Source organism: Oncorhynchus kisutch, linkage group LG17 (assembly GCF_002021735.2).
Source record: "Oncorhynchus kisutch isolate 150728-3 linkage group LG17, Okis_V2, whole genome shotgun sequence".
Taxonomy (NCBI): domain Eukaryota; kingdom Metazoa; phylum Chordata; class Actinopteri; order Salmoniformes; family Salmonidae; genus Oncorhynchus; species Oncorhynchus kisutch.
Genome location: NC_034190.2, coordinates 6185861 through 6200907, shown reverse-complemented (window position 1 = coordinate 6200907; position 15047 = coordinate 6185861). Strand labels below are relative to the sequence as shown.

The 15047-nt window shown below is 44.8% G+C and overlaps 12 non-coding genes across 12 annotated transcripts; all 12 read left to right on the top strand.

Moving 5' to 3' along the window:
* Positions 1-333: 333 nt before the first annotated feature.
* Positions 334-421, top strand: trnay-gua (transfer RNA tyrosine (anticodon GUA)). Its single transcript is given in 2 exon segments — positions 334-370; positions 386-421. It is a non-coding gene; the product is annotated as a tRNA-Tyr (tRNA).
* Positions 422-981: 560 nt separating this feature from the next.
* Positions 982-1069, top strand: trnay-gua (transfer RNA tyrosine (anticodon GUA)). Its single transcript is given in 2 exon segments — positions 982-1018; positions 1034-1069. It is a non-coding gene; the product is annotated as a tRNA-Tyr (tRNA).
* A 1794-nt stretch (positions 1070-2863) lies between these two features.
* On the top strand, positions 2864-2951 carry trnay-gua (transfer RNA tyrosine (anticodon GUA)). The gene is given in 2 exon segments: positions 2864-2900; positions 2916-2951. It is a non-coding gene; the product is annotated as a tRNA-Tyr (tRNA).
* Positions 2952-4098: 1147 nt separating this feature from the next.
* trnay-gua (transfer RNA tyrosine (anticodon GUA)) lies at positions 4099-4186 on the top strand. The gene is given in 2 exon segments: positions 4099-4135; positions 4151-4186. It is a non-coding gene; the product is annotated as a tRNA-Tyr (tRNA).
* Positions 4187-4746: 560 nt separating this feature from the next.
* On the top strand, positions 4747-4834 carry trnay-gua (transfer RNA tyrosine (anticodon GUA)). Its single transcript is given in 2 exon segments — positions 4747-4783; positions 4799-4834. It is a non-coding gene; the product is annotated as a tRNA-Tyr (tRNA).
* Positions 4835-6628: 1794 nt separating this feature from the next.
* On the top strand, positions 6629-6716 carry trnay-gua (transfer RNA tyrosine (anticodon GUA)). The gene is given in 2 exon segments: positions 6629-6665; positions 6681-6716. It is a non-coding gene; the product is annotated as a tRNA-Tyr (tRNA).
* A 1145-nt stretch (positions 6717-7861) lies between these two features.
* trnay-gua (transfer RNA tyrosine (anticodon GUA)) lies at positions 7862-7949 on the top strand. Its single transcript is given in 2 exon segments — positions 7862-7898; positions 7914-7949. It is a non-coding gene; the product is annotated as a tRNA-Tyr (tRNA).
* A 1147-nt stretch (positions 7950-9096) lies between these two features.
* On the top strand, positions 9097-9184 carry trnay-gua (transfer RNA tyrosine (anticodon GUA)). The gene is given in 2 exon segments: positions 9097-9133; positions 9149-9184. It is a non-coding gene; the product is annotated as a tRNA-Tyr (tRNA).
* Positions 9185-11565: 2381 nt separating this feature from the next.
* On the top strand, positions 11566-11654 carry trnay-gua (transfer RNA tyrosine (anticodon GUA)). The gene is given in 2 exon segments: positions 11566-11602; positions 11618-11654. It is a non-coding gene; the product is annotated as a tRNA-Tyr (tRNA).
* A 561-nt stretch (positions 11655-12215) lies between these two features.
* On the top strand, positions 12216-12303 carry trnay-gua (transfer RNA tyrosine (anticodon GUA)). Its single transcript is given in 2 exon segments — positions 12216-12252; positions 12268-12303. It is a non-coding gene; the product is annotated as a tRNA-Tyr (tRNA).
* Positions 12304-13448: 1145 nt separating this feature from the next.
* On the top strand, positions 13449-13536 carry trnay-gua (transfer RNA tyrosine (anticodon GUA)). Its single transcript is given in 2 exon segments — positions 13449-13485; positions 13501-13536. It is a non-coding gene; the product is annotated as a tRNA-Tyr (tRNA).
* Positions 13537-14682: 1146 nt separating this feature from the next.
* Positions 14683-14771, top strand: trnay-gua (transfer RNA tyrosine (anticodon GUA)). The gene is given in 2 exon segments: positions 14683-14719; positions 14735-14771. It is a non-coding gene; the product is annotated as a tRNA-Tyr (tRNA).
* The last annotated feature ends 276 nt before the right edge of the window (positions 14772-15047 follow it).

Sequence of the window (15047 nt, the reverse complement as noted above, 5' to 3'; positions counted from 1 at the left end):
CAGGGCCGGACCTACCGGGAAGTCATCAAATATTTTTATAAAGTCCTTCTTACATCAGCTGATGTCACAAAGTGCTGTTCAGAAACCCAGCCTAAAACCCCAAACAGCAAGCAATGCAGGTGTAGTAGCACGGTGGCTAGGAAAAACTCCCCAGAAAGGCCAAAACCTAGGAAAAAACCTAGAGAGGAACCAGGCTGTGAGGGGTGGCCAGTCATCGTCTGGCTGTTCCGGGTATCGATTATAACAAAACATGGCCAAGATGTTCATGGATGACCAGCAGGGTCAGCAGAACTTCTTACCATCTAGGTTATGGCTTTTTGAGTTACTTGTCCACCTTCGATAGCTCAGTTGGTAGAGCGGAGGACTGTAGGTGATAATCGTAGCAATCCTTAGATCGCTGGTTCAAATCCGGCTCGAAGGAGTGTATTTTTTCTTGTCGCTTGCTCCAACTTTTGACAGCAGTGCACTTTGACTTGTTTTGAGAAACATATTATCTTTCCCTGAGATCCCCGAATTCATAACTTTTTGACCTTCCATAGGACAGTTGGTAAAGTCGCGGAGTGTATTTGACATTGCAACAATCCTTATGTCACTGGCTCACACTGGCTCAAAGGAGGATAACTTTTTCAGCGGTTTTTGACAGCAGTGCACTTTAACTTGACAATCAAATCAATCAAATATTTTTATAAAGTCCTTCTTACATCAGCTGATGTCACAAAGTGCTGTTCAGAAACCCAGCCTAAAACCCCAAACAGCAAGCAATGCAGGTGTAGAAGCACGGTGGCTAGGAAAAACTCCCCAGAAAGACCAAAACCTAGGAAAAAACCTAGAGAGGAACCAGGCTGTGAGGGGTGGCCAGTCATCGTCTGGCTGTTCCGGGTAGCGATTATAACAAAACATGGCCAAGATGTTCATGGATGACTAGCAGGGTCAGCAGAACGTCTTACCATCTAGGTTATGGCTTTTCAAGTTACTTGTCCACCTTCGATATCTCAGTTGGTAGACCGGAGGACTGTAGGTGATAATCGTAGCAATCCTTAGGTCGCTGGTTCAAATCCGGCTCGAAGGAGTGTATTTTTTCTTGTCGCTTGCTCCAACTTTTGACAGCAATGCACTTTGACTTGTGTTTGACAAACATATTATCTTTCCCTGAGATCACCGAATTCATAACTTGTTGACCTTCCATAGGACAGTTGGTAAAGTCGCGGAGTGTATTTGAAATTGCAACAATCCTTATGTCACTGGCTCACACTGGCTCAAAGGAGGATAACTTTTTCAGCGGTTTTTGACAGCAGTGCACTTTAACTTGACAATCAAATCAATCAAATATTTTTATAAAGTCCTTCTTACATCAGCTGATGTCACAAAGTGCTTTTCAGAAACCCAGCCTAAAACCCCAAACAGCAAGCAATGCAGGTGTAGAAGCACGGTGGCTAGGAAAAACTCCCAGAAAGACCAAAACCTAGGAAAAAACCTAGAGAGGAACCAGGCTGTGAGGGGTGGCCAGTCATCGTCTGGCTGTTCCGGGTAGCGATTATAACAAAACATGGCCAAGATGTTCAAATGTTCATGGATGACCAGCAGGGTCAGCAGAACTTCTTACCATCTAGGTCATGGCTTGTGGAGTTAGTTGTCCACCTTCGATAGCTCAGTTGGTAGAGCAGAGGACTGTAGGTGGTAATTGTAGCAATCCTTAGGTCGCTGTTTGAAATCTGGCTTGAAGTAGTGTATTTTTTCTTGTCGCTTGCTCCAACTTTTGACAGCAGTGCACTTTGACTTGTGTTTGACAAACATATTATCTTTCCCTGAGATCACCGAATTCATAACTTGTTGACCTGGTTCAAACGTTTGTAAAAGTCGCGGACGGCGTCGGGCCAAGCGGCAGGGCCGGACCTACCGGGAAGTCATCAAATATTTTTATAAAGTCCTTCTTACATCAGCTGATGTCACAAAGTGCTGTTCAGAAACCCAGCCTAAAACTCCAAACAGCAAGCAATGCAGGTGTAGAAGCACGGTGGCTAGGAAAAACTCCCCAGAAAGGCCAAAACCTAGGAAAAAACCTAGAGAGGAACCAGGCTGTGAGGGGTGGCCAGTCATCGTCTGGCTGTTCCGGGTATCGATTATAACAAAACATGGCCAAGATGTTCATGGATGACCAGCAGGGTCAGCAGAACGTCTTACCATCTAGGTCATGGCTTTTGGAATTACTTGTCCATCTTCGAAAGCTCAGTTGGTAGAGCGGAGGACTGTAGGTGATAATTGTAGAAATCCTTAGGTTGCTGGTTCAAATCTTGCTCGAAGGAGTGTATTTTTTCTTGTCGCTTGCTCCAACTTTTGACAGCAGTGCACTTTGACTTGTTTTGAGAAACATATTATCTTTCCCTGAGATCCCCGAATTCATAACTTTTTGACCTTCCATAGGACAGTTGGTAAAGTCGCGGAGTGTATTTGACATTGCAACAATCCTTATGTCACTGGCTCACACTGGCTCAAAGGAGGATAACTTTTTCAGCGGTTTTTGACAGCAGTGCACTTTAACTTGACAATCAAATCAATCAAATATTTTTATAAAGTCCTTCTTACATCAGCTGATGTCACAAAGTGCTGTTCAGAAACCCAGCCTAAAACCCCAAACAGCAAGCAATGCAGGTGTAGAAGCACGGTGGCTAGGAAAAACTCCCCAGAAAGGCCGAAACCTAGGAAAAAACCTAGAGAGGAACCAGGCTGTGAGGGGTGGCCAGTCATCGTCTGGCTGTTCCGGGTAGCGATTATAACAAAACATGGCCAAGATGTTCATGGATGACCAGCAGGGTCAGCAGAACGTCTTACCATCTAGGTTATGGCTTTTCGAGTTACTTGTCCACCTTCGATATCTCAGTTGGTAGACCGGAGGACTGTAGGTGATAATCGTAGCAATCCTTAGGTCGCTGGTTCAAATCCGGCTCGAAGGAGTGTATATTTTCTTGTCGCTTGCTCCAACTTTTGACAGCAATGCACTTTGACTTGTGTTTGACAAACATATTATCTTTCCCTGAGATCACCGAATTCATAACTTGTTGACCTTCCATAGGACAGTTGGTAAAGTCGCGGAGTGTATTTGAAATTGCAACAATCCTTATGTCACTGGCTCACACTGGCTCAAAGGAGGATAACTTTTTCAGCGGTTTTTGACAGCAGTGCACTTTAACTTGACAATCAAATCAATCAAATATTTTTATAAAGTCCTTCTTACATCAGCTGATGTCACAAAGTGCTGTTCAGAAACCCAGCCTAAAACCCCAAACAGCAAGCAATGCAGGTGTAGAAGCACGGTGGCTAGGAAAAACTCCCCAGAAAGACCAAAACCTAGGAAAAAACCTAGAGAGGAACCAGGCTGTGAGGGGTGGCCAGTCATCGTCTGGCTGTTCCGGGTAGCGATTATAACAAAACATGGCCAAGATGTTCAAATGTTCATGGATGACCAGCAGGGTCAGCAGTACTTCTTACCATCTAGGTCATGGCTTTTGGAGTTAGTTGTCCACCTTCGATAGCTCAGTTGGTAGAGCGGAGGACTGTAGGTGGTAATTGTAGCAATCCTTAGGTCGCTGTTTGAAATCTGGCATGAAGTAGTGTAATTTATCTTGTCGCTTGCTCCAACTTTTGACAGCAGTGCACTTTGACTTGTGTTTGACAAACATATTATCTTTCCCTGAGATCACCGAATTCATAACTTGTTGACCTGGTTCAAACGTTTGTAAAAGTCGCGGACGGCGTCGGGCCAAGCGGCAGGGCCGGACCTACCGGGAAGTCATCAAATATTTTTATAAAGTCCTTCTTACATCAGCTGATGTCACAAAGTGCTGTTCAGAAACCCAGCCTAAAACCCCAAACAGCAAGCAATGCAGGTGTAGTAGCACGGTGGCTAGGAAAAACTCCCCAGAAAGGCCAAAACCTAGGAAAAAACCTAGAGAGGAACCAGGCTGTGAGGGGTGGCCAGTCATCGTCTGGCTGTTCCGGGTATCGATTATAACAAAACATGGCCAAGATGTTCATGGATGACCAGCAGGGTCAGCAGAACTTCTTACCATCTAGGTTATGGCTTTTTGAGTTACTTGTCCACCTTCGATAGCTCAGTTGGTAGAGCGGAGGACTGTAGGTGATAATCGTAGCAATCCTTAGATCGCTGGTTCAAATCCGGCTCGAAGGAGTGTATTTTTTCTTGTCGCTTGCTCCAACTTTTGACAGCAGTGCACTTTGACTTGTTTTGAGAAACATATTATCTTTCCCTGAGATCCCCGAATTCATAACTTTTTGACCTTCCATAGGACAGTTGGTAAAGTCGCGGAGTGTATTTGACATTGCAACAATCCTTATGTCACTGGCTCACACTGGCTCAAAGGAGGATAACTTTTTCAGCGGTTTTTGACAGCAGTGCACTTTAACTTGACAATCAAATCAATCAAATATTTTTATAAAGTCCTTCTTACATCAGCTGATGTCACAAAGTGCTGTTCAGAAACCCAGCCTAAAACCCCAAACAGCAAGCAATGCAGGTGTAGAAGCACGGTGGCTAGGAAAAACTCCCCAGAAAGACCAAAACCTAGGAAAAAACCTAGAGAGGAACCAGGCTGTGAGGGGTGGCCAGTCATCGTCTGGCTGTTCCGGGTAGCGATTATAACAAAACATGGCCAAGATGTTCATGGATGACTAGCAGGGTCAGCAGAACGTCTTACCATCTAGGTTATGGCTTTTCAAGTTACTTGTCCACCTTCGATATCTCAGTTGGTAGACCGGAGGACTGTAGGTGATAATCGTAGCAATCCTTAGGTCGCTGGTTCAAATCCGGCTCGAAGGAGTGTATTTTTTCTTGTCGCTTGCTCCAACTTTTGACAGCAATGCACTTTGACTTGTGTTTGACAAACATATTATCTTTCCCTGAGATCACCGAATTCATAACTTGTTGACCTTCCATAGGACAGTTGGTAAAGTCGCGGAGTGTATTTGAAATTGCAACAATCCTTATGTCACTGGCTCACACTGGCTCAAAGGAGGATAACTTTTTCAGCGGTTTTTGACAGCAGTGCACTTTAACTTGACAATCAAATCAATCAAATATTTTTATAAAGTCCTTCTTACATCAGCTGATGTCACAAAGTGCTTTTCAGAAACCCAGCCTAAAACCCCAAACAGCAAGCAATGCAGGTGTAGAAGCACGGTGGCTAGGAAAAACTCCCAGAAAGACCAAAACCTAGGAAAAAACCTAGAGAGGAACCAGGCTGTGAGGGGTGGCCAGTCATCGTCTGGCTGTTCCGGGTAGCGATTATAACAAAACATGGCCAAGATGTTCAAATGTTCATGGATGACCAGCAGGGTCAGCAGAACTTCTTACCATCTAGGTCATGGCTTGTGGAGTTAGTTGTCCACCTTCGATAGCTCAGTTGGTAGAGCAGAGGACTGTAGGTGGTAATTGTAGCAATCCTTAGGTCGCTGTTTGAAATCTGGCTTGAAGTAGTGTATTTTTTCTTGTCGCTTGCTCCAACTTTTGACAGCAGTGCACTTTGACTTGTGTTTGACAAACATATTATCTTTCCCTGAGATCACCGAATTCATAACTTGTTGACCTGGTTCAAACGTTTGTAAAAGTCGCGGACGGCGTCGGGCCAAGCGGCAGGGCCGGACCTACCGGGAAGTCATCAAATATTTTTATAAAGTCCTTCTTACATCAGCTGATGTCACAAAGTGCTGTTCAGAAACCCAGCCTAAAACTCCAAACAGCAAGCAATGCAGGTGTAGAAGCACGGTGGCTAGGAAAAACTCCCCAGAAAGGCCAAAACCTAGGAAAAAACCTAGAGAGGAACCAGGCTGTGAGGGGTGGCCAGTCATCGTCTGGCTGTTCCGGGTATCGATTATAACAAAACATGGCCAAGATGTTCATGGATGACCAGCAGGGTCAGCAGAACGTCTTACCATCTAGGTCATGGCTTTTGGAATTACTTGTCCATCTTCGAAAGCTCAGTTGGTAGAGCGGAGGACTGTAGGTGATAATTGTAGAAATCCTTAGGTTGCTGGTTCAAATCTTGCTCGAAGGAGTGTATTTTTTCTTGTCGCTTGCTCCAACTTTTGACAGCAGTGCACTTTGACTTGTTTTGAGAAACATATTATCTTTCCCTGAGATCCCCGAATTCATAACTTTTTGACCTTCCATAGGACAGTTGGTAAAGTCGCGGAGTGTATTTGACATTGCAACAATCCTTATGTCACTGGCTCACACTGGCTCAAAGGAGGATAACTTTTTCAGCGGTTTTTGACAGCAGTGCACTTTAACTTGACAATCAAATCAATCAAATATTTTTATAAAGTCCTTCTTACATCAGCTGATGTCACAAAGTGCTGTTCAGAAACCCAGCCTAAAACCCCAAACAGCAAGCAATGCAGGTGTAGAAGCACGGTGGCTAGGAAAAACTCCCCAGAAAGGCCGAAACCTAGGAAAAAACCTAGAGAGGAACCAGGCTGTGAGGGGTGGCCAGTCATCGTCTGGCTGTTCCGGGTAGCGATTATAACAAAACATGGCCAAGATGTTCATGGATGACCAGCAGGGTCAGCAGAACGTCTTACCATCTAGGTTATGGCTTTTCGAGTTACTTGTCCACCTTCGATATCTCAGTTGGTAGACCGGAGGACTGTAGGTGATAATCGTAGCAATCCTTAGGTCGCTGGTTCAAATCCGGCTCGAAGGAGTGTATATTTTCTTGTCGCTTGCTCCAACTTTTGACAGCAATGCACTTTGACTTGTGTTTGACAAACATATTATCTTTCCCTGAGATCACCGAATTCATAACTTGTTGACCTTCCATAGGACAGTTGGTAAAGTCGCGGAGTGTATTTGAAATTGCAACAATCCTTATGTCACTGGCTCACACTGGCTCAAAGGAGGATAACTTTTTCAGCGGTTTTTGACAGCAGTGCACTTTAACTTGACAATCAAATCAATCAAATATTTTTATAAAGTCCTTCTTACATCAGCTGATGTCACAAAGTGCTGTTCAGAAACCCAGCCTAAAACCCCAAACAGCAAGCAATGCAGGTGTAGAAGCACGGTGGCTAGGAAAAACTCCCCAGAAAGACCAAAACCTAGGAAAAAACCTAGAGAGGAACCAGGCTGTGAGGGGTGGCCAGTCATCGTCTGGCTGTTCCGGGTAGCGATTATAACAAAACATGGCCAAGATGTTCAAATGTTCATGGATGACCAGCAGGGTCAGCAGTACTTCTTACCATCTAGGTCATGGCTTTTGGAGTTAGTTGTCCACCTTCGATAGCTCAGTTGGTAGAGCGGAGGACTGTAGGTGGTAATTGTAGCAATCCTTAGGTCGCTGTTTGAAATCTGGCATGAAGTAGTGTAATTTATCTTGTCGCTTGCTCCAACTTTTGACAGCAGTGCACTTTGACTTGTGTTTGACAAACATATTATCTTTCCCTGAGCACCGAATTCATAACTTGTTGACCTGGTTCAAACGTTTGTAAAAGTCGCGGACGGCGTCGGGCCAAGCGGCAGGGCCGGACCTACCGGGAAGTCATCAAATATTTTTATAAAGTCCTTCTTACATCAGCTGATGTCACAAAGTGCTGTTCAGAAACCCAGCCTAAAACCCCAAACAGCAAGCAATGCAGGTGTAGTAGCACGGTGGCTAGGAAAAACTCCCCAGAAAGGCCAAAACCTAGGAAAAAACCTAGAGAGGAACCAGGCTGTGAGGGGTGGCCAGTCATCGTCTGGCTGTTCCGGGTATCGATTATAACAAAACATGGCCAAGATGTTCATGGATGACCAGCAGGGTCAGCAGAACTTCTTACCATCTAGGTTATGGCTTTTCGAGTTACTTGTCCACCTTCGATATCTCAGTTGGTAGACCGGAGGACTGTAGGTGATAATCGTAGCAATCCTTAGGTCGCTGGTTCAAATCCGGCTCGAAGGAGTGTATATTTTCTTGTCGCTTGCTCCAACTTTTGACAGCAATGCACTTTGACTTGTGTTTGACAAACATATTATCTTTCCCTGAGATCACCGAATTCATAACTTGTTGACCTTCCATAGGACAGTTGGTAAAGTCGCGGAGTGTATTTGAAATTGCAACAATCCTTATGTCACTGGCTCACACTGGCTCAAAGGAGGATAACTTTTTCAGCGGTTTTTGACAGCAGTGCACTTTAACTTGACAATCAAATCAATCAAATATTTTTATAAAGTCCTTCTTACATCAGCTGATGTCACAAAGTGCTGTTCAGAAACCCAGCCTAAAACCCCAAACAGCAAGCAATGCAGGTGTAGAAGCACGGTGGCTAGGAAAAACTCCCCAGAAAGACCAAAACCTAGGAAAAAACCTAGAGAGGAACCAGGCTGTGAGGGGTGGCCAGTCATCGTCTGGCTGTTCCGGGTAGCGATTATAACAAAACATGGCCAAGATGTTCAAATGTTCATGGATGACCAGCAGGGTCAGCAGAACTTCTTACCATCTAGGTCATGGCTTTTGGAGTTAGTTGTCCACCTTCCATAGCTCAGTTGGTAGAGCGGAGGACTGTAGGTGGTAATTGTAGCAATCCTTAGGTCGCTGTTTGAAATCTGGCATGAAGTAGTGTAATTTTTCTTGTCGCTTGCTCCAACTTTTGACAGCAGTGCACTTTGACTTGTGTTTGACAAACATATTATCTTTCCCTGAGATCACCGAATTCATAACTTGTTGACCTGGTTCAAACGTTTGTAAAAGTCGCGGACGGCGTCGGGCCAAGCGGCAGGGCCGGACCTACCGGGATGTCATCAAATATTTTTATAAAGTCCTTCTTACATCAGCTGATGTCACAAAGTGCTGTTCAGAAACCCAGCCTAAAACCCCAAACAGCAAGCAATGCAGGTGTAGTAGCACGGTGGCTAGGAAAAACTCCCCAGAAAGGCCAAAACCTAGGAAAAAACCTAGAGAGGAACCAGGCTGTGAGGGGTGGCCAGTCATCGTCTGGCTGTTCCGGGTATCGATTATAACAAAACATGGCCAAGATGTTCATGGATGACCAGCAGGGTCAGCAGAACTTCTTACCATCTAGGTTATGGCTTTTTGAGTTACTTGTCCACCTTCGATAGCTCAGTTGGTAGAGCGGAGGACTGTAGGTGATAATCGTAGCAATCCTTAGATCGCTGGTTCAAATCCGGCTCGAAGGAGTGTATTTTTTCTTGTCGCTTGCTCCAACTTTAGACAGCAGTGCACTTTGACTTGTGTTTGACAAACATATTATCTTTCCCTGAGATCACCGAATTCATAACTTGTTGACCTTCCATAGGACAGTTGGTAAAGTCGCGGAGTGTATTTGAAATTGCAACAATCCTTATGTCACTGGCTCACACTGGCTCAAAGGAGGATAACTTTTTCAGCGGTTTTTGACAGCAGTGCACTTTAACTTGACAATCAAATCAATCAAATATTTTTATAAAGTCCTTCTTACATCAGCTGATGTCACAAAGTGCTGTTCAGAAACCCAGCCTAAAACCCCAAACAGCAAGCAATGCAGGTGTAGAAGCACGGTGGCTAGGAAAAACTCCCCAGAAAGACCAAAACCTAGGAAAAAACCTAGAGAGGAACCAGGCTGTGAGGGGTGGCCAGTCATCGTCTGGCTGTTCCGGGTAGCGATTATAACAAAACATGGCCAAGATGTTCAAATGTTCATGGATGACCAGCAGGGTCAGCAGAACTTCTTACCATCTAGGTCATGGCTTTTGGAGTTAGTTGTCCACCTTCGATAGCTCAGTTGGTAGAGCGGAGGACTGTAGGTGGTAATTGTAGCAATCCTTAGGTCGCTGTTTGAAATCTGGCATGAAGTAGTGTAATTTTTCTTGTCGCTTGCTCCAACTTTTGACAGCAGTGCACTTTGACTTGTGTTTGACAAACATATTATCTTTCCCTGAGATCACCGAATTCATAACTTGTTGACCTGGTTCAAACGTTTGTAAAAGTCGCGGACGGCGTCGGGCCAAGCGGCAGGGCCGGACCTACCGGGAAGTCATCAAATATTTTTATAAAGTCCTTCTTACATCAGCTGATGTCACAAAGTGCTGTTCAGAAACCCAGCCTAAAACCCCAAACAGCAAGCAATGCAGGTGTAGAAGCACGGTGGCTAGGAAAAACTCCCCAGAAAGGCCAAAACCTAGGAAAAAACCTAGAGAGGAACCAGGCTGTGAGGGGTGGCCAGTCATCGTCTGGCTGTTCCGGGTATCGATTATAACAAAACATGGCCAAGATGTTCATGGATGACCAGCAGGGTCAGCAGAACGTCTTACCATCTAGGTCATGGCTTTTGGAATTACTTGTCCATCTTCGAAAGCTCAGTTGGTAGAGCGGAGGACTGTAGGTGATAATTGTAGAAATCCTTAGGTTGCTGGTTCAAATCTTGCTCGAAGGAGTGTATTTTTTCTTGTCGCTTGCTCCAACTTTTGACAGCAGTGCACTTTGACTTGTTTTGAGAAACATATTATCTTTCCCTGAGATCACCGAATTCATAACTTTTTGACCTTCCATAGGACAGTTGGTAAAGTCGCGGAGTGTATTTGACATTGCAACAATCCTTATGTCACTGGCTCACACTGGCTCAAAGGAGGATAACTTTTTCAGCGGTTTTTGACAGCAGTGCACTTTAACTTGACAATCAAATCAATCAAATATTTTTATAAAGTCCTTCTTACATCAGCTGATGTCACAAAGTGCTGTTCAGAAACCCAGCCTAAAACCCCAAACAGCAAGCAATGCAGGTGTAGAAGCACGGTGGCTAGGAAAAACTCCCCAGAAAGGCCGAAACCTAGGAAAAAACCTAGAGAGGAACCAGGCTGTGAGGGGTGGCCAGTCATCGTCTGGCTGTTCCGGGTAGCGATTATAACAAAACATGGCCAAGATGTTCAAATGTTCATGGATGACCAGCAGGGTCAGCAGAACTTCTTACCATCTAGGTCATGGCTTTTGGAGTTAGTTGTCCACCTTCGATAGCTCAGTTGGTAGAGCGGAGGACTGTAGGTGGTAATTGTAGCAATCCTTAGGTCGCTGTTTGAAATCTGGCATGAAGTAGTGTAATTTTTCTTGTCGCTTGCTCCAACTTTTGACAGCAGTGCACTTTGACTTGTGTTTGACAAACATATTATCTTTCCCTGAGATCACCGAATTCATAACTTGTTGACCTGGTTCAAACGTTTGTAAAAGTCGCGGACGGCGTCGGGCCAAGCGGCAGGGCCGGACCTACCGGGAAGTCATCAAATATTTTTATAAAGTCCTTCTTACATCAGCTGATGTCACAAAGTGCTGTTCAGAAACCCAGCCTAAAACCCCAAACAGCAAGCAATGCAGGTGTAGTAGCACGGTGGCTAGGAAAAACTCCCCAGAAAGGCCAAAACCTAGGAAAAAACCTAGAGAGGAACCAGGCTGTGAGGGGTGGCCAGTCATCGTCTGGCTGTTCCGGGTATCGATTATAACAAAACATGGCCAAGATGTTCATGGATGACCAGCAGGGTCAGCAGAACTTCTTACCATCTAGGTTATGGCTTTTTGAGTTACTTGTCCACCTTCGATAGCTCAGTTGGTAGAGCGGATGACTGTAGGTGATAATCGTAGCAATCCTTACGATCGCTGGTTCAAATCCGGCTCGAAGGAGTGTATTTTTTCTTGTCGCTTGCTCCAACTTTTGACAGCAGTGCACTTTGACTTGTGTTTGACCAAACATATTATCTTTCCCTGAGATCACCGAATTCATAACTTGTTGACCTTCCCATAGGACAGTTGGTAAAGTCGCGGAGTGTATTTGAAATTGCAACAATCCTTATGTCACTGGCTCACCACTGGCTCAAAGGAGGATAACTTTTTCAGCGGTTTTTGACAGCAGTGCACTTTAACTGACAATCAAATCAATCAAATATTTTATAAAGTCCTTCTTACATCAGCTGATGTCACAAAGTGCTGTTCAGAAACCCAGCCTAAAACCCCAAACAGCAAGCAATGCAGGTGTAGTAGCACGGTGGCTAGGAAAAACTCCCCAGAAAGGCCAAAACCTAGGAAAAAACCTAGAGAGGAACCAGGCTGTGAGGGGTGGCCAGTCATCGTCTGGCTGTTCCGGGTATCGATTATAACAAAACATGGCCAAGATGTTCATGGATGACCAGCAGGGTCAGCAGAACTTCTTACCATCTAGGTTATGGCTTTTGAGTTACTTGTCCACCTTCGATAGCTCAGTTGGTAGAGCGGAGGACTGTAGGTGATAATCGTAGCAATCCTTAGATCGCTGGTTCAAATCCGGCTCGAAGGAGTGTATTTTTTCTTGTCGCTTGCTCCAACTTTTGACAGCAGTGCACTTTGACTTGTGTTTGACAAACATATTATCTTTCCCTGAGATCACCGAATTCATAACTTGTTGACCTTCCATAGGACAGTTGGTAAAGTCGCGGAGTGTATTTGAAATTGCAACAATCCTTATGTCACTGGCTCACACTGGCTCAAAGGAGGATAACTTTTTCAGCGGTTTTTGACAGCAGTGCACTTTAACTTGACAATCAAATCAATCAAATATTTTTATAAGTCCTTCTTACATCAGCTGATGTCACAAAGTGCTGTTCAGAAACCCAGCCTAAAACCCCAAACAGCAAGCAATGCAGGTGTAGAAGCACGGTGGCTAGGAAAAACTCCCCAGAAAGACCAAACCTAGGAAAAAACCTAGAGAGGAACCAGGCTGTGAGGGGTGGCCAGTCATCGTCTGGCTGTTCCGGGTAGCGATTATAACAAAACATGGCCAAGATGTTCAAATGTTCATGGATGACCAGCAGGGTCAGCAGAACTTCTTACCATCTAGGTCATGGCTTTTGGAGTTAGTTGTCCACCTTCGATAGCTCAGTTGGTAGAGCGGAGGACTGTAGGTGGTAATTGTAGCAATCCTTAGGTCGCTGTTTGAAATCTGGCATGAAGTAGTGTAATTTTTCTTGTCGCTTGCTCCAACTTTTGACAGCAGTGCACTTTGACTTGTGTTTGACAAACATATTATCTTTCCCTGAGATCACCGAATTCATAACTTGTTGACCTGGTTCAAACGTTTGTAAAAGTCGCGGACGGCGTCGGGCCAAGCGGCAGGGCCGGACCTACCGGGAAGTCATCAAATATTTTTATAAAGTCCTTCTTACATCAGCTGATGTCACAAAGTGCTGTTCAGAAACCCAGCCTAAAACCCCAAACAGCAAGCAATGCAGGTGTAGTAGCACGGTGGCTAGGAAAAACTCCCCAGAAAGGCCAAAACCTAGGAAAAAACCTAGAGAGGAACCAGGCTGTGAGGGGTGGCCAGTCATCGTCTGGCTGTTCCGGGTATCGATTATAACAAAACATGGCCAAGATGTTCATGGATGACCAGCAGGGTCAGCAGAACTTCTTACCATCTAGGTTATGGCTTTTTGAGTTACTTGTCCACCTTCGATAGCTCAGTTGGTAGAGCGGAGGACTGTAGGTGATAATCGTAGCAATCCTTAGATCGCTGGTTCAAATCCGGCTCGAAGGAGTGTATTTTTCTTGTCGCTTGCTCCAACTTTTGACAGCAGTGCACTTTGACTTGTGTTTGACAAACATATTATCTTTCCCTGAGATCACCGAATTCATAACTTGTTGACCTTCCATAGGACAGTTGGTAAAGTCGCGGAGTGTATTTGAAATTGCAACAATCCTTATGTCACTGGCTCACACTGGCTCAAAGGAGGATAACTTTTTCAGCGGTTTTTGACAGCAGTGCACTTTAACTTGACAATCAAATCAATCAAATATTTTTATAAAGTCCTTCTTACATCAGCTGATGTCACAAAGTGCTGTTCAGAAACCCAGCCTAAAACCCCAAACAGCAAGCAATGCAGGTGTAGAAGCACGGTGGCTAGGAAAAACTCCCCAGAAAGACCAAACCTAGGAAAAAACCTAGAGAGGAACCAGGCTGTGAGGGGTGGCCAGTCATCGTCTGGCTGTTCCGGGTAGCGATTATAACAAAACATGGCCAAGATGTTCAAATGTTCATGGATGACCAGCAGGGTCAGCAGAACTTCTTACCATCTAGGTCATGGCTTTTGGAGTTAGTTGTCCACCTTCGATAGCTCAGTTGGTAGAGCGGAGGACTGTAGGTGGTAATTGTAGCAATCCTTAGGTCGCTGTTTGAAATCTGGCATGAAGTAGTGTAATTTTTCTTGTCGCTTGCTCCAACTTTTGACAGCAGTGCACTTTGACTTGTGTTTGACAAACATATTATCTTTCCCTGAGATCACCGAATTCATAACTTGTTGACCTGGTTCAAACGTTTGTAAAAGTCGCGGACGGCGTCGGGCCAAGCGGCAGGGCCGGACCTACCGGGAAGTCATCAAATATTTTTATAAAGTCCTTCTTACATCAGCTGATGTCACAAAGTGCTGTTCAGAAACCCAGCCTAAAACCCCAACAGCAAGCAATGCAGGTGTAGTAAGCACGGTGGCTAGGAAAAACTCCCCAGAAAGGCCAAAACCTAGGAAAAAAACCTAGAGAGGAACCAGGCTGTGAGGGGTGGCCAGTCATCGTCTGGCTGTTCCGGGTATCGATTATAACAAAACATGGCCAAGATGTTCATGGATGACCAGCAGGGTCAGCAGAACGTCTTACCATCTAGGTTATGGCTTTTGGAATTACTTGTCCATCTTCGATAGCTCAGTTGGTAGAGCGGAGGACTGTAGGTGATAATCGTAGCAATCCTTAGGTCGCTGGTTCAAATCCTTGCTCGAAGGAGTGTATTTTTTCTTGTCGCTTGCTCCAACTTTTGACAGCAGTGCACTTTGACTTGTTTTGACAAACATATTATCTTTCCCTGAGATCACCGAATTCATAACTTGTTGACCTTCCATAGGACAGTTGGTAAAGTCGCGGAGTGTATTTGACATTGCAACAATCCTTATGTCACTGGCTCACACTGGCTCAAAGGAGGATAACTTTTTCAGCGGTTTTTGACAGCAGTGCACTTTAACTTGACAATCAAATCAATCAAATATTTTTATAAAGTCCTTC